Genomic DNA, 25,107 nt, shown 5'->3' on the forward strand with positions numbered 1-25,107 from the left:
ACTACAAACTTGATATTGGCAGCAGAAAGTCTGTAGCCCAGCCTCAGTTTGTTTTAATATATTGTGTCATTGGACTCTACCATAATGAAGTAACCTCCAATTAAGTAGCGGGAGCAGGACACATTTCTATGTAGTGGAAGGAACCCACCTGCCAGCAATGTTAGGACACAGTGCAGAAGTCCCTGAGACGCTGAGCTAAGACAGTGCAGGAGCAATGGGAAGGGATGGGTGTGAAATATACTGAGGAAGACAGAGACAAGAGTTGGGGTGAGCATAAATGTAGCCTGAACAGTAGTAATCTGGAAGTCAAGGAGGAAGTTTCCAGAGGAGAGAGCTAAAAAGCTGATGAATAAAATGTACATGGGATAGGAATTTGCGGGGAACTATAAACAACTCTTAGTTATGCATGGAAGGCATTTTTAACGTAAGGGCTAAAGATTTAAAGTCAGAAGGACTATTAACAAAATCTAGCTCAGCAATTTACTGTTGACCCTGCAAGTTCCTGAAGCCTGGCTGCAGTTTCTTCACCTGTAAAATGGAGATGACCTCAGAATACCGGTGAAGATTAAATGAGATAATATGGGCTTATGGCAGCCTTGTAGTACCTGGCCTAGAAGATAACTATTAACTATTATTGGGACTATATCTGAATGAGAAAACAACAAATCTTCTTTTGGCTAAGCAACAGGGTTTTTTTTTTTTACAAATAAAGCTAAATGTTTACTGGCTGTAATGGTGGAAAATACATTTCAGTTTCTTGGATGAGGCCCAGAATAGAGAGAAAAGGAGCTGGAATTCTAGTTCTGCCAGGATAATCTTGGGAAAATTGGTTAATCTGATGGAGCCTCAGTTCTCCACCTGGTTAGAAATACTTTGCTAGGTAATAAGACTACTGTAATGTTTAACCAGGTAATCTATACAAAGTTCCCAGTACATACCCAGTTCTTAGTAGGTGCTCAATCAATAGTAGTTATTGGTATTTCATTTTCCCGATAGGAAAAAAAGATAAACATGAAAATCAAAACCAGCTATGAAATCACCATTCCTCATATTTCAAAGAAAAGTTTTCAGCACACATTCAGTAACTATTTCTTGCACACCTACTGTGTGTCAGGCATCGGGAACAAGACAGATAAGATCGCTGCTTTCCCGGAACTTCCATTCTAGTGGAGGGAAGGCAGACAGTAACCAGCCCCAGGAGATAATTTCAGAGAGAAATGAGCGCTAGGAGTAACGTGGAACAGGGTGCCGTGCTAGCAGGTTGGGGGGGGGGGGCTTTAAGCTTGGGTACGTTTCAGCCGAGGCCTGCCTGACTGCTCTGCTTTGGCCAGAAGGGGGACCTCACCTTGCGTGATGCTTGGCAATGGAACGTGGACGGCCAGAGGTCAGCCCTACACTTTCACCTGTCTGTGGAAGGATCTCTTTTGCATCTGCAGCTTTAAATGTTCCTAAATGCCCCCACCCCGGTACTCAAACCCTGCGGGCCAGTGCCACACCTGGGGAACCTCGGGTACGTCAACCCCAGACGCATCGCGCGACAACTTCGCAGTCCCCTCAGCTCAGAGCCGGGACCCAGGAGGCTGGTAGCTCCTGGGGAGGAGGGAGCGCACCAGCGTGCAGAGGTGGCTGGCAAGTTTCATCACGGAAGGAGGGCGCGCGCCGCGGCTTAAGAAATGTCGGTACGACCTACGACAAAGCCCAGGGCGCTGGGAAGCCCGAAGGAGCGAGTGCCCCCAGCCCCCAGCCGGGGCACCGTGGAGCGGTGCAGGCCGGGCGAGCGTGGCCGGCGAGCCCGGCGCCTGCAAGGCCAGCGCCGCCCGGGTCCCCTCGCCGCGCCCCACCGCGCGGATGTGGTGAAGCTTCGCGCTCAGCCCAATTAACCAGGTTTCCTGTGCCTCCGGCCCCCGCGGCGCGCCTCCCCGCACCCCAGGACAGCCCTTCTGCGTCGCATCCTCCGGCGCCGCGACCCAGGCCCCCGGGCTCGGCGCCTTCTCGTCAATCGCAGCCAAACGGTCCCCCTAAGGACGGAGCTCTAGGGTGGGCAGCACTCGAGCCCTACACCCAGAGAGGCTGGCGCCGGCTCCGAGACCATCTCCCCGGCTCAAGGCGGCCCCACCGGCCGGTTCTTTCCGATCCTGCAGCGACTGGTGGTCCCTCCACCCCCCGCTCGGAAATCGCAGCCCAGCAGATCCCGCGCCGCCGCCGGGCCCCCACCGCGCCCCATCACCATCCAGGCGGGAGGCCGGCGCTTACCTGCGCGCTCGGCCGCCCGGGGACGCCACCTAGCTCCCTGGTGCCGGGCTTCGAGGTTCGTCCACGGACCCAGGAGGAGGCTTCTCCGGTCCCCCCCCGCAATGCGCAGCTGACAGTTCCCGCGGCAGCTGCAGGAGACTGGGGCGGGGACCGCGACTCGCGGGCGCACTAACTGCCTTGCGCTCGTGTCCCTTCGCCCGGCCAGGCTCGCGGACGCCGCGCTCGCGCCGCCAGTTCCCAGGACTTTGCCCAGAACTTCTCGGCACTCGTCGCCCGGCGATTAGCGCGAGGGCGGGGAGAGAGGAGGGGGAGCCCGCGCCGCCCTGGGGCGGGGCCACGTGCGGAGGGCGGGGCGGGCGGCAGGGCGGCAGAGTGACTCACACGCCCGCCAATCAGGAGTCGGCTCCGGGAAAGGAGGTGGGGCGATGCCCTTGGAAGAAGCGGGCGGATTCCGTGACGCAGCCGAGGGAGTGGGGACCCCGGGTTCCCGACCGGTGGGAAGGTGGGAAGGTGGGAAGGGCGGCGGGACGGGAGAGCTGTGGCGGGGTCTGGGGAGGGGCGTCCGGCGGCCCAGCGGGCGGCCTTTGCGCCGCGGATGCTCCATAAATATTTGCGAGAAGCGTTTCGCCGCCGGGGAAGGAGGGAGGAGGGAGCGCGGCGCGGGAGGGGCTGGTGAAAGGAGAAGCTTCCCCAGGACATGTGCTCGAACCGGCCAGAGGACTCGACCTCGTGAGGAAGTCACATCGAGGCAAGGGCATCGAGGACGGAGAACCAGAGGTGGCGAAGGGAGGGCTGCGGGCGCGGGATGGCGAGGGACAGGTTCGGCCTGGGAGCCGGCCCCAGGCGTGACCCTGACACCCAGGGACAGTGATGCAGATGCCTGCCGGGGTCCCCGGAGAAAACCTGAGGGACGTGTGGTGGTTCTGTTCTGTGCAGTTCATGCGCAGGGGGCGGGGGCGGGGGGAGAAAGCTTCGTAGTTAAAATTAAAACGCAGGAGCTCCTTGAAAAACAATAAAATCCTCCGGACTCGACTGCCCACTGGCTCCTCGGCCGCCGTCGATCCCGGCACCCCAACGTGAATGCCGGCAGGCGACCCCCGGGTCAGTTTGGAGCCTGCGGGCGAATCGGGTGCGGCCGGCGGCGGGGAGGGAAGGCAGTTAACCCGCGCTGAGCGCCGGGGGTGTGCGCCCAGCCAGCCGAGGGCGCGCCGCGTGGGGACGGCACCGCCCGGTTCCTGCGCTCCTCGAGCTTGTATTTCAGTGGGGAGACCGACAAACACAAACGGGAAAGTGCTGATGAACTGTGCGCACGGAGGTCACTGCTAAGCTGAGCTTTCAAAAGCGATGCTGTGTATGGTAGGGAGCCGCGAAGCGCCCTCGGCGGGGGTGGCTCTTAAGCAGATGCCTGAACCCCGAAAGGAACTGGTCTCCGGGGAGAGCGTTCCAGGCGACTGCGAGGGAACGGCAGATGCAAGGTATTGAACCTCTCAGGAGACCCATCTAGCCTGCCTCACCGAGCTGACCCGCGAGTGCGGCTCGCTCACCAGGCTCACGGGGGGGGGGGGGGGGGGGGGGGCGGCGGCGCTCCAGCATTTAAATTCCAGGGCCACCTGCAGCACCCGACGCATTTCCAGTTTCCCTAATTATGGTGTCTGACGCCCTGGCCAGAGCCGCGCTATCCACATGTCACTCTAGGTTCTGCGCTTCTGGAACCATCCCTGTTGCGGGAGGTCTGAGGCTGGCGGTTTCGGATCTGGCAAAGCAGCGAGCACGGAGGGAGGCAGGGAGGATGCCGGGCCAGCCGCAGAGAACACCCACCGTCGGGCTGCCCTCCTCTGGAGAAGATTTTAAATCGAATGGCACGGAGGTTCTTAAAGCCTCCCCTCCCCCCGCCCCCCCCAACACCCCCCCCCCCGCCCCCACGTCCCAGAACCGCCTTGTCTGGCGAACTCCAGGAGCCTGGATTGCCTGAGCAGCCCAGGCGTTTTCCCAACTCTTGCATTTTTCAGTAATTCCTCTCCGAGAGAGAGGCTCAGGTTTTCCTCCCCCTCTTCCCTCAAGCTATTTTATTTCTCTCTTTTTACTTCCCTCTCTCTACGTCCCAGCCTCCCTCAGTTACAGTAGTGTTTTCTTTGCAGGAGACAAGCCTTAGGTCCTGAAGGAAGTTATTTGCATAGGGCTTTACGGTTGAAACTAGCATTGGGTTCTTAGCTTCTTCAATTACTCCCAGCTAACCAAGTGTTTGCATATATAGAGAGAGAGAGAGAGAAATGTATACATTTTTTTCTATTTGTATTTGAGGCAGTTCATTGGACAGGATGAGAAAGTAATTCCTATTCAGAGTGTCCCTTACCTCCTAGAAAAAGGAATCATACTGTCTGTTCATAGTTTCATTTCCTCTTCTCCTAAATAAGCTTCCAGGCTCACCAGCTCTTAACAACAAAAGGAAAATAGTTGAATCCCATGCAGAGCTAATTATTCTTGAAAAAGCTTGTTAATGTCCCAGAATCGGTTTTCTCCTCAGAGTTTTATTTTAAAGCAAGGACCTGCATGTCTGCTCCAGCGAGATCAATGGTTCCATGGTAAGGACATCTAAAGACCCTCTTCTTTGAACTAGTGAACAAATACTTTTTTTATCTTTGAAGAGACACCCACCGCCGTGGAAATTTTTCACAGTTGGCTGAATGTTCTTAGCTTCTGAAATCCATACATAAGCATGGGCTCAAAGAGTTTACATGTTTTGATAGTAAAAGAAGCTGATGAAAATGGAGTTTTATGGAGGGGGAAGTCCAGAGGCCTCTAAACCCTGACTACCTGGGCTCCTGTCTTGTGATCTTCCTGGTCCTGAGAGCACTTCTCCTGGTCTGTAAAATACAGACAGTAATTGTACTTACTGGGCTATAGGAAGAGTTGTATGGTCAGTATGAAAGTGACTTTCACATGGCCTAACTCAGAGTCCTCTCAGTCTCAGCTCTACTGACATTTTGGGCCACATACATCCTTGTTCTGGGCGCTATTCTCTGGCCTCGGCCCACTGGATTCAAGGAACACCTTCTTCCCATGACCAAAAAGTCTCAGGATATTGCCAGATGTGCCCTGGAGGGCAAAATTGCTCCTGGCTGAGTACCATTAGCCCAGTACATAGTAAGTGTCCACAGATTAGGAGGCAGTCTAGGGAAGTGCTTAAAGATAAGGATTTCCAGAGTGTGAACTCCAGGCAGAACTTGCTTCCCTAAACATCTGCAAAATGGGAATCATAATAATGTTAACTCCTTAAGACTAGCCAAGGATTAAATACGTGCGTGTGAAAGCAATCTGAATAGTGCCTGGCACATAGTAAGCTTAAGACGTGAGCTTCTGTTCTCATTTTCTTCCTGGGAAGTGAAGGTATTGGACTAGATCAGGGATGACACATCTTAGCTCATTTGCTGCTACTCCCCCCCCCCCCACCTCATGCCAGGTATCACTCTTAAGTCAACACTGTCTTTCCCCCTGAGCCCACGTAGGGACTCAGAGTCCTTCTAAACACAGTGCTTTTGGAATGCTACTTTTGATAGGGTCAGCATGTGAGATGATGCTGAATTACCATGCTGGGCCTATACAAACTTTAAGCCATTTTAAAGTGAAGATCTTAAGTCATTTTAAGATTAGAGCCTAAACCTTCCGGAATGGTGACTATAAGACAATGTGATGAGATGGAACTATGGTTCTTCACCTCAATCCCTTTTAGGAGCAAAGGGAAAGAGTTCCAGCATTTTCACTAGAGTCACAGGGCTGTGAGCGGTTCAAGGCTGAGTCAGTCTCCTCCCCTCTTAAAGTGTCCCCTTTTGCTACTCCCGCCACCCATGGGAGGTAGAGAAAACACTTGCCTGCAGCAGGGATGTGACCTTCCCCATCCTGGGTACTCTTTCTTCTCCACTTCTCTCTGGAAAACGAATAAAAGTATTTAGTTGGATTCCTTCATTAAATACAGATCAGCTGCCTCCTCTGTGGAAATGACCATTCTCAGCAGGCACTTTAAGAGATCCAAAGATGAGTCAGTGGGTGTCCCTGCCCTCAGTGTTTTTACAGTTTCATACATTGGCAGGTCAGACATAGACATAAATAACTACCATACAAGCTAAAAAATGGGAAAGTATCCTAAGAGAGGCATCAAAAATGTGTTCAGAGAACGGAGAGATTATTTTGGGAATCAGGAGGAGAGAGTCACTTCCTGAGCTGACATTTTTACTTTTTTGATCAAAAATTCTTATTTGTTACAATAAAGTGACCCTTGAGGAGGAAGTTGCAGCATTGTTAGGCTTCCTGGTTTAGACACAGCTTCTGCTGAAGTGGATATTATCAGTGCAACTAAAAGTGACAGTTTATTCTAACTCCGATAGTCATTTTTCATTAGACATTTAAAATTTCTGGGAGGTTCTAGAGGAAGGTTGCTCACCTTTAGTGACAATAGGCAGCTTTTTAGCGTTACCCTGGGGAATATAGGGTAGTTGTAGAAAGAAACATGGCAGGGGTGAAGGGACACCAATGTCATATACTTTAAACCATGAAGCCATATTTCCTTTAGGACTTAACTGCCTTGGAAGTCAGGTTGAGCATTCCATTATCTTCTAGGTACTGTCTCCATAGGACATCACATCCCATAGCATTGTTCAGGCTAAACACTAAGGATTATAATAACAGTCCACATGTATTAAGCATTTCTGTGCCAGGCACCGCCAAACCGGGCTTCCAAAATGACTGCCACTCCTGCCACTATCAGGAGGCTGCTTGTCAAACCAGAAAGACTTGGTCAAACTGCCAGAGCCTCACCCTCCTGGTACAAGCCACACCTGCTTCCCCTTTATTACCTCACTTCCAAATTCACACCTTCCATGAATGCATCTGATTGGTACATTCCAAATCCCAACTGCAAATCTATCTGCCAGGAGGGCTGGAAAATGAGGTTTCAGCTTTGCGGGCTCTGCAGCAAGGCCCCTTAGAAGGCCGTTGGGTTAGGAGTTGAGTGAGCCCAGCCACGACAACCACCATCTTTACCTTCAAATCTCCAACAAACACGTTGGCAGAAAAAGGCTTTATATGTTATAGCCTCTTTGGTGTGTTTCAGTTTTTACAGAGTAACCCAAAAGGTTTAGTCTTTTACCCATCCCGCTAAATCCCCACGCCAGTCTCCCCCAGCAGCACCACTGTAATTCAAGCCACCGTCGTTTCTTGCCTGGAAAACTGCAGCCAACTTCTGACCAGTTCCCTGGAAACCACTCTTGCTCTCCTGAAGGCATTCTCCATTCTGCAGCCAGAAGGACTTTTTAAAACACAAGTCTGACCCTAAAGCCCTTCCATAGCTTCCCCTTGCTCTTAGGATAAAGACAAAACTGCTTACATGGTTTTCAAAGTCCCATGTGGTCTGGTGTCCATCAACTCGTGCCATGTCACCCCTCCCTCTCACCCCTTTCCTGCCAGGACTTGCTTCTGCCTGACATGGGGCACTCTCTGGAACGTGCTTCTGCCTAAAATATGCTGTTCCTTTCTCCTCAATTAATGCTGACGCATTCTTACATATCAGTCTGTCGACACTGTTGACTTTCATGGTTAGGTCAAATCAGTCTATCTTATGCTCTTGTTAGAACTAAATTGTATGTGTGGGTGTGTGTGTGTGTTGGTAGCACCTATCACAGTTGTGATTATATTTATTTTTCTGACTTTCTGATTAATTTCTGTCTAACTAGATTACAGGTTCCACAAGATGAAGGCCTATCATCCCGTCGGTAATCTCCCACGGACTGTGTCAATGCCTAGCAGCTAGTAGGCCGTCAAATGTTTGGTGGCTAAAGAAAGAGAATCCCAAAGAAGTGATCTTTAAGGATGGTAGTGGGGTGGGGGTGGAGGGCGGGCACACCCACCACCGGCCCAGTAGGCAACGACTGCTCAGTGCTCAGGTCATATAGATGATCTTGTAGCAACTTGACCCCGGAAAGATGCTATCTCCTTAAGTTACCATTTTGCCAAGGTCATGCATTAACTGATTTTTATGTTACCCTTTTTTCCCTCTAATATATTTCCCTATTCCTCAGAATGCCTGCATCAGCTCTACCAAATCACATCAAAAGAAACGTCAGAGGAGGGCTTAGTTTAGCTGCTCCTCCCTTGCCATAGCCCAATTCCCATAGATCTTTAGCAAATTATAGAAATGAAAATGAGGAATCCTATATGGGTATATATTTTTACCTTTTCTGGAAGTGGGGTTTTCACCTTTGTGTTAACCTCTTCATTTCTCCAGTGTTGTCAGGACTTGTCTCATGGCTTTCATCACATCAAGGGCCCTGTTCACTGATTCTTGACTCGTACACACAATTCCCTATTGACCACAGCAACATGGAATATCACACTCAGATGAAATTGGCACTTCAGGGAAGAAACTGTAATGGTCCTGCTCTGGGCTCTTACAGGCTGTTAATATAATGAACTGAGTTCCTGGAACCGAAAATAAACTCTTCTGTGAAGAATATGCGCTTGGAATGAGGCATACCGGTACCCAGAGGGCATGTTTCTCCTGAGTGAGACTCGCTGGGCCTGGGAAATGGAGGGCAAAAGAGGAAGTCTTTGCTTTACATGGCTAGTTCTTGCAAATGCAACTTTATAACAAAAGAAATAAAAGTAAATGTCTAACCACTATTCCGTACATCTGAAATAAATATTTAATGCTAACTGTAACTGAAAAAAATGAAAGGTAATAGAAGTTAAAGAAAGGGAAAAAAATTGCCTATAATCCTACCTACAAACAGCAACCCTAGCTTACATTATTATTACTATTCAATGTTTTCTTCTAGTAGTTTTTCATGCAGTTGTAATTTTTTAGTAAATATAAACTTAAGTTGTATTATATGTTTTCCTAATTGCTGCTTCATAATCATCAACAGAATATTGTGAATCCATTAAAATAATTATTGGGAAGACTAAAAAACCCTGAAAAATGTGTATGACATCAACTCAACTTGTACCATAACAGATGTGAGTGCATTTGGAAAGAATTCAAAGAACTAGGTTTAAAAACCCTCTTCCATTTAGCAGTTCTTTCATCTTGGGCGGTGTTCCCCTCATAGGCTGCCCCATCTGCCTGGGTCCCAGGGTGGGAACGATGAAGATGCAGAAGTATAGACCCAACAGAGCTGAAATGCACAAATGAGAAAGAAACTTCTGTTGCTACATCACTGACATTGTGGAATTGTTACTGTAGTGCATCTCAACCCACTCCTAGTGATGACAGCAAGGAAAAACCAGAAAATGGATGTTAAGAATGCAACCAAGAGTTTGTCCCCTTTCATTCCTAAATGGAAAGTAAAACCTATATGAACCTGCAAGTGACATAACACACCTGACATCCATATGTCGACAAAGTTCCTCGTGACCTAGCTCAGAGCAGCATCCTTTCCAAACATCATTCATGGCATCACCACCCTTCCCTGCACTAGGGCTCACAGCATTTGTTCTGAATCTTCCCCCCTCTTGTCAATGGAAGAGTCCCATTTACTATTAATTTTTCATGTAGGTGCTCCCTGGTACATTATTAATTCTTCATAAGCCCAGTCACCTCTCAAGAGAACACCTCAACCCCTGTACAAGTCTCCTTTCTGATTCTCCAGCTTCCACTGGAGTCGATTGGGCTCAGAAGTGTCAGCGTGTTTTTCTTCCTCTAAGATTTTCATCACACAGCTCTACTGCTTGAGAAATAGCACTCAAAGTCCCTTATTATCTGACCTGTCCTCTGCAAACTCATAGCTCATTAATTTTATAAAGGTACTCTGTTGCAGGTCCCTGTAAGGCCATGCTTCTTTACCGCACCTAATGCTAAATTTTGATGGAAGTTCACCAGTGGGGTAACTTGCGCATCCCTGCCTCCTCAGAAAATACTGACCAGAGTTTCACCGTTAACCTTCCTCTTACGATTCAGGGTCACTACTTCTTACGTTCATTATTGAAGTAATACAGTGATGACCTCGAGAATTATTGAGATGTATAAAGTCGTCTGCCCTGATTGAAACTGACTCCTGATGCTTTCTGAGTTATGCATTAAAAAAATAATATAACAATAATTTATTGAACCTTGACCATGTTCCAGGCACTATTCTAAATGTTTAATCCCCATTTAATCCTAACAGGCCTATGAGTAGGTATCATTATCATCTGCATTGTAGAGATGAGAGACCGAGTTGGCATTAGCCAGGGAGCACACAGATGCTCCGTTCCTAGCAGCATTGTCATAACAGCCCTGACGCGGAAGCCACCCAAATGTCCGTCACCTGAAGAATGGATAACAAGCCGAGCGATATCTACACAATGGGACATTTTTGAACCATAAAATAGGTTGAAGTACTGATGATACGCCACAGCATGGATGACACTTGAAGTAACCTTATGCTGAGTGAAAGAAGCCACTCACAAAAGACCACATGTTGTACATATTGTAGGATTCCATTTATATGCAGTGCGCAGAACAGATAACTGCACATAGACAGAATGCAGATTTGTGGTTGTCAGGGGCCGAGAACGAGGGGAAGCTGCTGAATGAGTGTGGGGCTTTACTCTGGAGCAGTGGAAATAAAGAAAATGTTTTGGAACCAGATAGAGGTGGTGGTTGCACAGCGCTGTAAACATTCTAAATGCCACTGAATTGCTCACTTTAAAATGGTTAATTTTGTTATGTGAATTTCACCTCAATAAATTATTTAATTTTTAAACAGGCAGGGGAGAGGGAAAGAGAAGTCACCATTTTTTAAATGCTGCCTAGACAACCCATTCATAAAAGGAAGAATGTTATTTTCCCAAGGAAGCCATCGATGTCCATTAGAGTAGTTTTTGTGGAGGCCGAAGACAGATTTTTTTTTTTTTTTTTTTGGGTATAAAGTAAGATTATTTGTACTCTAGGCAAGGACCAAAGCAGCAGAGCTATGAGAAAAGCATATGGCCTTTGTGACATCCTTTTGACTGTACAGAGACCTTTTGTGTTTAATTTTAAGATTTTTTTTTCTAGGTTCCAGGAATGGGGATTATTAAATAATCGATCCTTCAGTACACAGGTTACGCTTCTGGGTCAATCCCTCGTATACACACTTCACATTGTACACGCCTTGAAGGCCAAGAACGGCTCCTCTGTCTTTGCTGTCCCTGCCCCCTCAGGCCGTGCCGGGCGCACCAAAGGCTATCAGCGCGCTTCCCATTTATTGCAGCCGCAGCGGCCCTCCTGACTAATGCAGCTGCAGCAGCTCTCTGCGTTTCTTTAGTGAAAGCAAGTGAGTCTCGCAGGAGCCAGAAACATCCCAGAGTCGTCATTCCCAAACTGGGACAGCGGAGACTGCCCCCGATGCCTGGAGCTGCCGCGTTCTGCGCAGTGCGGGCCCTGCCGTAGATGAGGGGACGTGGGGGAAGCGTGGGCCTCCCGTTAGCATATCTGGCCCCAGACCTTTTGGCTCCTGGATGTGTCCTGAGCGCCCTGAGGATGATCGGATTGGTCAAGTGCACTGAGGGCTGAGTTGCAACTTCCGAAACACCTGGATGAGACTCACTTCTAAGGAGTCTGAGAACCACATATTAGAATTCAAGATTCAGCAAGTAATCCCCTGAGGACAGCCATCCTGCAGACTCACTATCCATTATTCATTTTTGTTTCCCTTTCTTAAAGTGCTTTCATGCTGTTCTCTAAAATACCATCTCTCTAAGGTTTTCTCCAGGGACCGCCTTCAAGCTTCAGAAAACAATGTTTGTATATGTGTATTTCTGTAGCACCTACCACTCCAGGAAAGAAGGGCTTGGTCTAAGTCTTCAAAAGCACTTGGAATTTTCCAAGTTTAAGTTATGACCTGAGGTTGGATGTCACTTAACGTTTTAGGAGAGGGGAAAAATTTCTAATTAGTGTCATTTGATTGGTGACTGCTTCTTGCTTTCTCATGGTTTCCTTAGGAGAGTACCTATAAAAGGTGACAAGGGCCTCCCTTTGTTTGACTGCCTTCTAATGCATAAAAATTATTTTTTATATAGTAAATTACATTCTGTAGTAACCCCAATTATACAAGTGCAGTCGCTTGTATAATTTAACTTGCAGCGATGTCCAGCATCAAGTTTTTGTCAGCATTTAGCGTAGAGAGGCTTTTACTTCTGCTGACGGCTGCTCTTCTGTGCCAAGGATCCCCAAGACCACCTCCACATCGGAGGAGCTGCTGGGGACTGCAGACTCGGCACACTTCATCCTCATGGCTGTGAGTTGTCCCAGCCAAGGGACACGAAGCAAAACCAGCAAAGAAAAGAATGGGTGAAGTCCGGAGGAAGCCAGGCACACGTTTCTGAGTCCTCCCCTGTGAAGTCACACAAGACAGGACATCGACCACATGTTGTGACAACACATGGGAAATGCTGCCACCCAGTGAGGCTGCGTCTAGGGTTCGTTTGGGGGCTGGTCCCACAGGCAACCTGTGCCTAGCATATACTGAAACTCCAGGTGCCCAGAAGGAAGGCGGGCGATCAGCATAACCCACATTGACTGCACGAACGCGTTAGGCACAGCGAGCCACTTTGCAGTTAAGGAATTGCAGGAACACTCCCTGCATCGAAATTCCCAGACGCCAGCCCAGGGTCATCCTTGCCAGCAGGCCTTTCTAGGGTTAGTGGCTTAGTCCTGTCACTAACTCTGTCCTGTACACCTTCTCTGCACTCCAGGTGTGGCTTGCCTTACCCTCTAACCTCCTTACAACACTGAACTTCATTCTTTGCATCTCAAGACAGGCTGAGCACGTCATTTTCAAGGATCTCTTTACTATCTTGGCTTCTTTAAGCCCTCATGGCAGGATCCACATGGCTTCTTTCAGGGATTAAAGCAACAGCAATTAAACAAATTTTTTTCTCTTCTAAAATTTTTCAATTACAGTTTATATTCAATACTATTTTATATTAGTTTCAGGTGTATAGCATAGTGGTCAGACATTTTTATAATTTACAAAGCATTCCCCCCGAAAATTCTAGTACCTACCTGGAACCATACATATTTACTACAATATTTTTTATTATATTCCCTAAGGTGTAATTTACACCCCTGTGACTATTTTGTAACTACCAATTTATGCTTCTAAATCCTTTCACCTTTTTCACCCAGCCCTCCAACATCCCTCCCTTCTGGCAATCCACAGTTTGTTCTTTATATCTATGAGTCTTTTGTATTTTGTTTGTTTATTTATTTTGTTCTTTAGATTTCACATATAAGTGAAATCATATGATATTTTTCTTTCTCTGTCTGACTGATTTCACTTAACATAATGCCCCCTACTATCCATCCATGTTGTTGCAAATGGGAAGATTTCATTCTTTTTTATGGCCGAGTAATATTCCATTGTATATATGTACCAATTCTTCTTCTTTTTCAAAAAACATATCTTTATTGATTTCAGAGAGAGGAAGAGAGAGGGAGAGAGAGAAATAAAAACATCAATAATGAGTCATTGGTCAGCTGCCTTCTGCACGCCCCTGACTGGGGATCGAGCCCAAAAAACCCGGGCATGTGCCCCGACTGGGAATCAAACCCTGATCTCCTGGATCCTAGATCAATGCTCAACCACTGAGCCATGCCAGCCGGGCTGTATCAGTTCTTCTTCATCCAATCATCCATTGATGGGCACTTGGGTTGCTTCCATATCTTGGCTATTGTAAATAATACCCACGTGCATATATCTTTTCGATTAGTGTTCTGGGTTTCTTCTGATATATACCCAGAAGTAGAAGGACTGTGTCATAGGGAGTTTCATTTTTAATTTTTTGAAGTAACTCCATTCTGCTTTCCACAGCGGCTGCACCAGTCTGCATTCCCACCAACAGAGCAGGAGGGCTCCCTTTTCTCCCCACCTTCCCAACACTTGTTTGTTGATTTATTGATGGCAGCCATTCTGACAGGTGTGAGGGGATATCTCATTGCAGTTTTAATATGCATCTCTCTGATGATTAGTGACTTTGAGCATCTTTTCACATGTCTACTGGTCATCTGTATGTCCTCTTTGGAGAAATGTTTATTCAGGTCCTCCATCCATTTTTTTAATTGGATTGCCAAACAAACTTTCAGTAGCTAAAACTTTAAGCCATGTGAAGGTAGAAAAGAAGATATGATGGAGGAATGGAGACCATGGAGTCAGTGGGCACCTGATGGGGGGTGAGTGCAAGTCAACATGGGAATATTAATAGATCAGCAAATGAGCAAAAGAGCCAAAGAGAGGAACTTACAACAAGAGGTGCTGACTTCACAACTGGGCTTAAATCAACTTTGGAAATAACATAGCACTTTTTCCTTTGAGCTTGTTTAAATTTCTTTGTAAAATGAAGGATCCTATGGCTTTTGTAAGTGACAACTTGATGTCATGAATGACTATGGGCTTTGGAGCCAGAAAGACCTGGGTTTAAATCAATGCTTCCCACCTGGGGTAAGGCAACATTTTTGTCCCCTGAACACACTAGACAATATCTAGAGACATTTTTAGTTGTCACAACTAGGGTTAGGAGAGCAGAGCCCAGGATGCTGCTAAACATTCTACAATGCACAGGACAGCACCCGCAGCAAAGAATTATCTGGCCCAAAACATCAATAGTGCTGAGGTTGAGAAACCCTGATGTAAAAACTAGTTGCACCATCAACTAAATATATGGCCTTGAGCTTCACTCCTCTGAACTTCGCTTAATCATTCTGTATGAAAAAGGGGGAGAATAAAACCTATGCCACAGTAGTGATCCCTCAAACATCTAAGAAGTGCCTACTATGTGCCAGGCACAGGAAGCCAAGGTAAAGAAGTTGAAGTTCAGAGACGTTGGTGACTAGCTTGCGTTGCATAGCCAGTGAGTGGCAGAGCAGGATCAGAACCTACTCCAAACACTATCCCTCACATCAACATCAAGGTGTCTCCAAGCCTCCAGCTTGAAGGGTGTAGGCTCCCTCGACCATTCAGTGGGACAGGTCACTTGGACTCCCATAGCTTCCTTCCTAAGAACTGATCAGAATAATATACATCTAGCCCATACGATGTGGCCCATGGGCCAGGAGGTGGCTGGTTTGATTCCCACTTGATCCCCAGCAGGAGGCGTGCAGGAGGCAGCCAACTGATGTTTCTCTCTCTGGATGTTTCTGTCTCTCTCTACCTCTCCCTTCCTCTCTCTGAAATCAATAAAAAAATCCTTAAAAAATAAATAAATAAAATAATTTTTTTAGAAAAGAGTAATGTACATCTATTGGGAACAATTTACTCATCTGAATAAAGCCAAAGTTCCCCCCCCCCCCCAAAAAAAAAGGACGTGTTAGCTGGGAGCGACAAATTTAATAGAAAGGATGCCCAAATATCTCCAGAGGGTTGTGATGCATTGCAATCAGTAGATAATAGTCTTACTGGATGTAAATGGACAAACAATCTAACATCACTTTTCCAGGAACAATAAACCCTGACTCCAGCTTTCCAGAATCACAGGGTGTTTAAGAGTCTCAACACCACGCCCTTCACTTCTGCCAAACATACCCTAAAGTGCTTTAGCTGGAAGCTTCTTTCTCGCATGGGTTTCTTTAACAGAAAGTGATGCCTCCATAAACACAAACACCGAAGGTCCTGCCTTTTTCTTTGGGGATATATATTTCCATTGCTTTTCTGCCTTCAAACCTACAACACATTTCTTATCTTGAGAAAGGGTTCATGAACATTAGGTAGAAAAGTCTAATTTACACATCAGGTGTGGCTCTAACTCAGGACAAATTACCGAATTTCCCTGGGTTTAGGACTTCAGATTTAGAGAAAATAACATTCTCAGTTTTAAACAATAATGGTAACAACCAATTATTGCATCGTATTATGTCCCACGTGCTTGACATATACCATTAGTCCCATTTTACAGTTGAGGGAATGGAGGCTCAGAGAGGTCTGATGGCTTGCCTGGTGTCACAGAGATAGGAAGTGACAAAGTGAGCAACTCAAACTCAGGTCTCTTGACTCCAAAACCAGGGCTCCCCTTACTGCAGCTGCCTCCTTATCTTTACTTTCAAAGACTGGCTTGCTATAAAAGTTCTTTTCCTTGACTATGTTATATTGCTAAATAAGCAGAGTGTTTAAGGGCCACACATTCAGAGGAAGCCAAAGATAAATCAGCAGCCTGTAAAAGACAGTTGACAGGTTTATTTGGTAAATCACAGACATTTACCCAAGTTTGGGCGCAGCCTCATTTCTGAGGGAGCCAAGTCTGATGCATTGAAGAGGCGCAGGAACTCGGATTCACAGGCAGCCATCTGCGCCGCCTGGGGAGCCAGGGACAGGGGCCTTCTTAACCAGCAGTGCCGAGTCCAAGTCACCAAGGGGCTCAGGTTCACAAGTGGCAAAGGTCACTGTGCTCCTTGACTAATTCCTACCAAACTTGAAAACCTGGCCACTGAAGTGGCCAAGCCGATGTCTTTCCTTCACCAGACTCCTGATCGAAATGAGTGGTGAGTTCAGCAACTCCCTACCTAATCCCGGCGATTTCATAGACATTAATAATTAATCCCAACCCTCCCTCCTGCTCACCACTCTCTCCTGACACAAAGGGGAGCCGATGTTTGCTTGAACCACGAGATAACTATTTATCCTTCCACTTTCCTGGGCATGTCCTGAGCACAGACATCAATTACCACCAGAAAGTGGTGGCTTCCCCTCTTACCTCTTTGCTTATCATGTTTTAAAAGTGCAATGAGGCTGGAGGGGTGTCCAATGGCCAGAGGCTGAGACCTGTACACGGATGGGATGGATGAAGGGGAAGGGCCCTGAGCGTGGACAGAGAACTACAGGTGGAGGAAAGGGCTTGAGGGACAGAAAGACAGCAGGAAAATATGTCTTTAAACTTCAGTTGAAAAATCCTAATTTTTTTGATCCAGCAATTCTACTTCTGGGAACTTATCTTTATATCAGTTGGGGTCTAACCTAGAAAAGAAAAATCCCTGTGAGTATTTACAGCAGGGGCACCCCAGAGCTGAGCACCATCAAGAAGCATCTCCAACTCGGTAGACTGAAGGGACCTAGGTGAGAGGTAGCATTGTCAGACCAGGGACTAGGGTCACCCTGACAGAAGCTGGGACCTTGATAAACTTGTTGGGCAATGGTGGAGCCACTGAGAGAAGATGCAGCCCCTGGAGAATGCACCTCCCATTCACACCTCCCATCGGATAAGCCCACCTGGAAATGGCTGATGTAGAGCCTAGAAGCTCAGCCTGCGGTATCTTCCCACCCTGTGACAAAGAGCAGAACTCAGGGAGGACAAGAAACGGATCTGAGGGCTCACAGGCCCAGGAAAGTGACCTAGAGTGAAATAGTGTGTATTTCAATAAGTAAATGCTTACAAATGGATAGATGAAGTCATAGATGCTTATAACCAATTATAAAGAGTAAGTTTGGATTTAAGAGAAGTGAGCTAATTAGAAGCATTCCAGAAAAAGAAGTCCTGGAAAATGTAACAGGAATACAGGGCTGGGCTAAAGTAGGTTTACAAATAATACAAATAAATAATAATGAAAAATAAATAATAATACAAGAATAAACTCTGTGCGTTGGGTACTCACAACTGTAAACCTTCCTTTGCCCACCCCTGTATAGGTCTAATAAAAGCTAGAGTTGGGAAAAATCGAAATAGACTGCATATTTGTAAATGCCAAGAGGAAGAGGGACATAAGCCAAGCTGACGGAGAGAAAAACATGTCAAGAGAAACTATACATTACAGTTTTTTTTTTTTTTTTTTTTTTTTTTTTTTTTTCACAAAATGAGCTGGGCCATATTTACAAGAATACAATGTCAAGATAATCCCCCCTGATATGACAAAGGATGGGGGAAGTGACAGAGAATCAGAGAAATTATACCCTTTATCTTGCCAAGTGTCCAGGCACTTGTTCAGTGTCTTGAGACCCTGGAGTCCTTAGACCGGGTCCTTAGATTGAATATATTCAGATAAAATAAAACTAATAAGATTGTGCTATTTGTCTCCTTTTGCTACAAAGTGGTATATGGTAACCACTTATTTTTATGACCCCTGCGCTTCTTCCTATGCCCAAGATGCTATGATCCTGCCCCACCTTGTTAAAGCAGTTAGTGCTCCATGGGAGGCATGAGCTGAAGAGGCTGTTAGGGTTAAGAGCAGATTTAAATTTAATTGATATTTAATGGTAGGGGGGGAAATTGCTCTCCTCAGCAAAAGGAAAGAGGAAACATACTGGCCATACCCCATCCTCCTGTAGCTTCTTATACTGTGTTTGTACCAGATGAACTTAACTGCCGTTGGCTGCAGCCCCTTGGACCACACGTAGCACCGGACCCCAGTGCAATCAATCTCTAAATTGGTCAGAAGATTAGGGGGCTGCTTGGTGCAAGAAAGATGGTTCAAAAGGGGGGGGGGTGATGGTGAGTCCAAAGGCTCTTGTTCTTTTTGAGAATTTGACTGCGAGATGTATGTGAAGAGAATTTTGTTCCTGTTTGTTCTAATGGTGATACTTTTATGAAGCTGGAGACTTCCTGATACCAAAGGAAGCAGCAGCTCTCTGGGCAGCCCAGTTCTGCAGTGTCATTTTGCAAGTGATTTCTGAAAGCCTACTCCTGAGTCTTCCTTTTCCCCTCCCAATGACTCCACGGCCATTTAATATCTGTAATAAATCCTTTCCTGCTTAAACTGGTTAGAGTGGATTCTGTTCTCTGAAACTGGCCCCTGACTGACACAGATGTAATTCTTGCATTAAAGGAATTATGGCCTTTTGAGAAGACAGATTTGTTTAAGCCCCTGAGGACAATGCTATAATTCAGGTACACACACAGTACTCCGGATGCATAGAGGAGTGAGCTCCTAAACCTGAGGATGCCAAGGAATGACTCACAGGTAAGGTAGCACTGAAACTTGAAAACTATGTGTAGGAGGTCCAGAGGAAGACAAGGAGAGGAGGGCATTCACTCCAAGGAACTGGCAAAGATTCAGAAGATGAGAGAATAAGGTTGGAGAGTTGAGTTGAGGGGCAAGAACAATTAGAGAAGAGGCTGGTCAGGCTGCAGGTGCAAATCAAAGACCCATGTGTGTTACACAGAGCTGTAAGGAACTTCAGGAATAATCTGATATAGGCCATTTATTTCACACATCCTAAAACTAAAGCCAGAGAGATGAAATGACCAGCTCAATACCAACAACTAGCTTTATTGTCCGCGCTAGAGCACAAGTCTTCTGACTCCCAGGCCATGTCCTTCCAGGTAATATGCATGGACTCCCAAATATATCCTGTGATGGTGAATGTTACAGACAACAGGATGAGTTCAGTGCTTGACCCGTTAACTTTGAGACATCAAATAAATAGGGGAGTCGCCATAGATGGGGAAAGGGTCAAGGGAAGAATTATTTTTGTTGATTCCTTTATGTGCTGCCTTTATTTATTTATTTGGGCAGAGCAAAATATTTCCTTACTGCTCCCAGCCATCTGCCTTTTGTTTAAGGGGAACACAGTCAAACTGGGATGGGTGCCTGGAACTAGGGGTGAGACACCCGGCATGTTTCCAGTGTGAAGGAGGGAGCCAGGAAAGAAGAGAAAGGTGAAAATAGAGGAGCGAGGGGACTCCTTGGGGGGTGTTCGAGATGGGAGGCTGAGGGCAAAAATCTTCAGTAGGACTTCAGGTCCTTATACGTTCCTGGGGACTGAATTGACAGGAAAGTCTTTACAGGGAAATGAATTGTGCCAATTATTCAATTACCAGCAATTATAAAAATTGGCATAATGGTTGATACCATGCAGAGGAGGCTCAGGGGAGGCTGTAACTCAGAAATGAGACAGATTCGTTGAGCTCTTTGATGACAATTCAGTTGAACTCTTCCTTCGTTAAGCTGAACCCTGGCCATCCCATAAGTCTCCTTTCTGGAGAATCGATTTAAAGTGCGATTGATGGGCTGTCAACAGGAAAGGCACAGTCTGCAAGCACAGGGCTGGGACGCGGGGAGGCCTCTTCCTTTTGCTGAGGAACTGCCTACCTCCTCTCCCGGCCCTTGCCCGCTGACCCCAACGACAACTTGTGGAAATGGTCCCTTCCTTCCGACGTGGGAAAAGCCCCAGCACCCAACATGCCTGTTCCTATCAGAGGACAGCTCCGCCAACTGCACTGTATTACATTGTGGATGACAGTCTGTTCTTTAAACTTAATTATGCAGGTATGTTAATATGTTAGACTCCAAATCCTTCTAAAGAGGGAGAGAGGGAGTGTAGCTTCTCTATATCTCAGAGCCCTTTGCTTACCCATGTGCTTGAAGCCTATCAATATTACACTGGATTCTCTTCTTTTCATGATTATGGTCCTTACTATTCTGTAAATTTTTCAAGAGCACAGACCAAAGGCTATGCATCTGCATGTCCTCAGTGCCCAGGACAGAGCCGCTCATAGTAACAAAAAACCACTATTAAGTGTTCAATGAATGAGTGAGACTGATTCAAGCGGGAAAAAGAGCCAAAGAAGGACACCAGTATATGAATACCAGTCATAACTATATATTGAGAAATGTGCATTTTAGCAAAATATGAGAAGAGGGTTTGTAGTTAATTCATAAAAAATAAAATGTATCATGGGATTTTTTTTCTCCCATAAAGTTACGTTCTTTAGGGATTTTAAAACCTTTTTATTTTGAAATAATTCTAGACATACAGATAAGTTGCAAAAACAGTGCAGAGAGTTCACATATAGCATTCGACCTGTTTCCCCAAATGTTAACAGCTTACATAACCGTGGTACCACTATAAAAATCAGGAAATTGGCCTCGGTGTAATGCTATTAACTAAGTTATCCACAGTATTAGAAATCCACTCACTTCTTCCCCAGTGTCCTTTTTCTGTCCCAGGACCCAGCCCAGGGTTACTCTTTGCATTTCGTTGTCATATCTCCTTACTTTCCTCTATTTTCCTCAAAGTTCACCTGTCATAGCATATGGAGGAATTTTCTTCCTTTTCAAGGAATAATATTCCATTTTAAGAAATATACACGACATGTTGCTTATCAGTAAATGGACATTTGGGCTGCTTCTACCTTTTGGCTATAGTGTATAACTGCAATCAACATGGATACACAAATATTTCTTCAAGACCTTCAACTCTTCAATTCTCTTGGATAAATACTCAGAAGTGAGGTTGCTGGATCATATGGTAGTTCTATTTTTAATTTTATGAAGAACCTCCATACTGTTTAATAAGACGAAATCCTTAACTTCTCTCTACCCGTTATCTTCACATCCCATCAGTGCTGTGAATCCAATTTGTGCTTTTATGTCAGAGTGACACGCTGTGCCTTTCACACATGTTAACTGATAAAGTTTCGCTGGAAATAGGGTTGGGACTAGAGTGAGGTAAGTAAAGCACTCATCTCAGATTCCAAAATTTTAAGACAGTGCCCAAACACTCAGTTATCAAGATAATGTTTTCATGCAGTACTTTAAAAAAAAAAAAATCAGTGCAAAAAAAATCATTATGAACAAATGCCAAAATTTTAAATAAAAAAAGTATCTAGCTAAGCAATATTGCAGCCTGAGGCAAAAGGAAAGCTCAGTAACACTGATGTTATCTTTATTTAAAATTTTGTATTAAGATATTATTTATCTTGATGATTGAGTTTTGGGCACCCCCAGAGACTTCCCCTAGGATTCTGCTGGCCAAAGGAAGGGAAAAACTTCAAGACAAAGAATCCATGGCGCACTATCCCTCCCAGGAGCATGCCTGCACCTTTCCCTTCCCCAACTTCTTCTTCCACAGGCATGCATCTCCTAAACTCCAAGGGTTCCTCACAAGACGTACAGCCAGGGGAGTGGTGGGCAAGGAGAGCTTGACCCCCTGAACCTTTCTCCCTGTCTCCAAGGCCACTTTTCTCTGACTTTTTCTCTCCTGTTGCTGCTTCTATCTTAGGCCCTCCCTTTGTTTGACTGTCCCCAGCTTTAATAAGATACTCTCAAAAGCCACCTGGACTTGTATTGTGAAATCTTTCCTACACAAAATCAAGGACCCACAAACTACTGGCCAGTCCTACACAGACCCACAGCGGGCCCAGACCCCAACCGGTAACACTATCTTACGGTTTTAATTTATATTTCCTTGATTAATGATGTTGTGCTTGTTTTTATGACCAATCTACTATGAAGTATACATAGGATAATTTATAAATACAAACAAATGAATAAACTAGCTAAAGAGTGATGATTTTGTTAGTCCCCTTAGAATTAAGTGCTTCCACAGGGAAATTTGGATATTCTGGTTTTCTCTTCACGAACTCTAATGCTTCCTTTTCTCTCAGCAAATGACTTGTGGCAAACAGATATATTGAGAAGTATGCCATTAGTGATTCTTTCTAAAGTAGTTGTTCCAGCAATTAAATATTTGATGATTTCTGTAAGGACATTACTTATAAAAATTTAAAAGGGGCAACAATGGAGTATAGGGAAAAGTGTGGCCTTTGAAGTCATAGAGAATTAGATTTCAATCCTGGCTCAAGTTCTTAAAAGTGTGTCAGTTTTCTCCTCTGTAAAATGGAGACAAAAATAAGTAATGTACTAATTTTTTATTGATGCACTAACAAATTACCACAAACATGGCGGCTTAAAACAAACAAATTTACTTTACAGTTCTGGAGGTCAAAAGTCCAAAATGGGTCTGACTGGGCCAAAGTGAAGATGGTGGCAGAACTGCATTCCCACTGCATTTACCTGCCTTTTCCAGCTTCTAGAGGCTGCCCACGTTCCTTTGTTGGTGGCCCTTTCCATCTTCAAAGCGGCAGTGGCCAGATGAGCCTTCCTAACATTACATCACTGACTCTGTTTCCATAGACACACCTTCTCTGACCCTGATTCTCCTGCCTTCTTTCATTAATAAGGATCCTGTATTTACATTGGGCCCACCTGGCTAATGCAGGAAATCTCCCCTTCTCAAGGTCCTTAACTCTATGTTATGTGCAAAGTCCCTTTCACCATGTAAGGGAACAATCATAGGTTTCGGGGATTAGGATGCAGATTTTAGGGGGTCATGATTTTTATTCTGTGAACCGCATCTACTTATCAAGGTTGTTGTGCGAATTAAAAGTAAAAATATAGAAAAGATCTGGCTTGTGAAGACTGTTTGGTAATGAAAGCTCACATTCAAAGGTGCATATGCTTTAGGCCTTGTGTTCTGTTCAGCACACAAGGCCTAAAACATGGTAAGACTCAATGATTTCTGTTCCCCTTTCCTTCTTCCCTGGAAGGGTCTGGAGAACATTGGGCTCTTGAATTTTGTTCTCTTGCCAACCTGCTCTAGACGCCGTTTACAGCAGTAGGGTGGCCTGGGCCCAAGGAAAGAGGCCCAGATGGCAGGTTAGCGGTGGTTGGGAGGAGAGGGAGAGAAACAGTCAAACTCTTCTACTCTGGGGGTGATAGGGAGCATTTAAGGTTCCGTGGACATTTGTGGCTGAACAAGTATTTTTCCCAGGTCAGGGTCCTGGGAGCACAACTAACCACAGTAATCGCAACCATGTAAAAATTCTCTGCCTTAAGCCCAGCCTGCAGAACTGCAGGAACCCTGACCCTCACTCTACCCTCACAAGAGCCTTCTAGTTCCAGAGGACACTGGGGGCAACTCCCAAGCCATCCCTGCTGCAGACTGTATTTCCAGTTGCTGCTTCCCAGCAGAGCACCCCACTTGTGCCTTCCAGCATATGGCACCTTCTTTCCTCCTCGGCTGGCGGGCTGAAAGTATTCAAGAAGCCTGTAACACTAGGGTCAAATCCTGAGCGAGGCCCGACAGACCCACGCACACCTAACCTGCTCCGGGCCCAGGACTGGGTCTACACCTTTACCCACATGCCAGTTCTGCAGGGTCGTGTGGCGCATTAAGGCCTGGTCTCCACAGAAGTGACCGACGCCTTGCCTCACTATTGCCCCTCCTCCACATCGTCTCAATACACTGAATACGCTTTTCAGTGAGAGACCTTATTTTTTTAATTAAAAAGTGCTTCATTAAAGTATAGTTGGTTATAATATTATATAAGTTTTCCAAGTGTACAACGAAGTGATTCAACATTTCTATAGCTCATGATGTGCTCACTACTCAAAGTCTCGTAACCATCTGTCACTGTGCAAAGTGACTGTTACTGACTGTATTCTTCTTCACGTTTTTCACCCATCCCTCCCCTCCGTCCCTTCTGTCTACTGTCACTTTGGTCTTTGTTTCCAGAGTGAGAGGGATGAAGCCTCCCACTCTCCCTGTCTACCCTGCCCAGGTGCCACCCCACAGATGTACTGGGGTCATAGGTTGATTTTATTTCCCCAGATAGCAGATGTTTCTTCTTTTCTGGCTCCCTGACTCCATAAAGCATTGCCAACAAGGTGGGGGTGGGTTGTCGAACAGCCCTGGAAGAGTGACATTCAAGGGTCCATTGGATAGCTCGGAGTGAAAGGAGAAGCGTGAGAAAGCCCAGGCGGCCTGTTCTTGGAGAGTGAGTCACACTGAGCAGGGGGTGTGAAGTATTAGACACCCCGTCCCGGAGCACCCTGACAGCTTAGATGCCAGTTGGTGCCCCAGGAAGCAGGGACTAGCTGTATGGTATGGAAGGAAGTCACATGCCCTAAGTCACCACAGCGAGAACCAGTTATCAGTCACCAGCTACATCAATTAGTGGCTGCACGGATCCGGAACAGATGACACCAGAGAAAGAATTGATTTAGCTGCTTCGTGACTGCAGAAGAAATTAACAAAGTTAATGATGAAATTAATGATCATCTGGCCATGAGCGGAAACTCAGCAAACATCAGCAAAGAGATTCCTGCCATGGAAAACCTTCGGACCCTCTTCCACC

At 46.1% G+C, this 25,107-nt stretch overlaps 1 protein-coding gene across 3 annotated transcripts in view; it reads right to left on the reverse strand.

The window, feature by feature from the left end:
- Window positions 1–2,411, reverse strand: part of OSBPL3 (oxysterol binding protein like 3) — a 128,300-nt gene extending 125,889 nt beyond the window's left edge. For 2 of the 3 annotated variants that reach the window (XM_087821212.1, XM_087821210.1), the window contains exon 1: window positions 2,254–2,410. The gene's annotated coding sequence lies outside the window, so the exon portion shown is untranslated. Of the gene's footprint in view, window positions 1–2,253 lie in introns of all 3 variants that reach the window. The other variant, XM_016217046.2, reaches the window with a different exon arrangement.
- Between the last annotated feature and the right edge of the window lie 22,696 nt (window positions 2,412–25,107).

Source organism: Miniopterus natalensis, chromosome 10 (assembly GCF_054644295.1).
Source record: "Miniopterus natalensis isolate mMinNat1 chromosome 10, mMinNat1.hap1, whole genome shotgun sequence".
NCBI classification, from domain to species: domain Eukaryota; kingdom Metazoa; phylum Chordata; class Mammalia; order Chiroptera; family Miniopteridae; genus Miniopterus; species Miniopterus natalensis.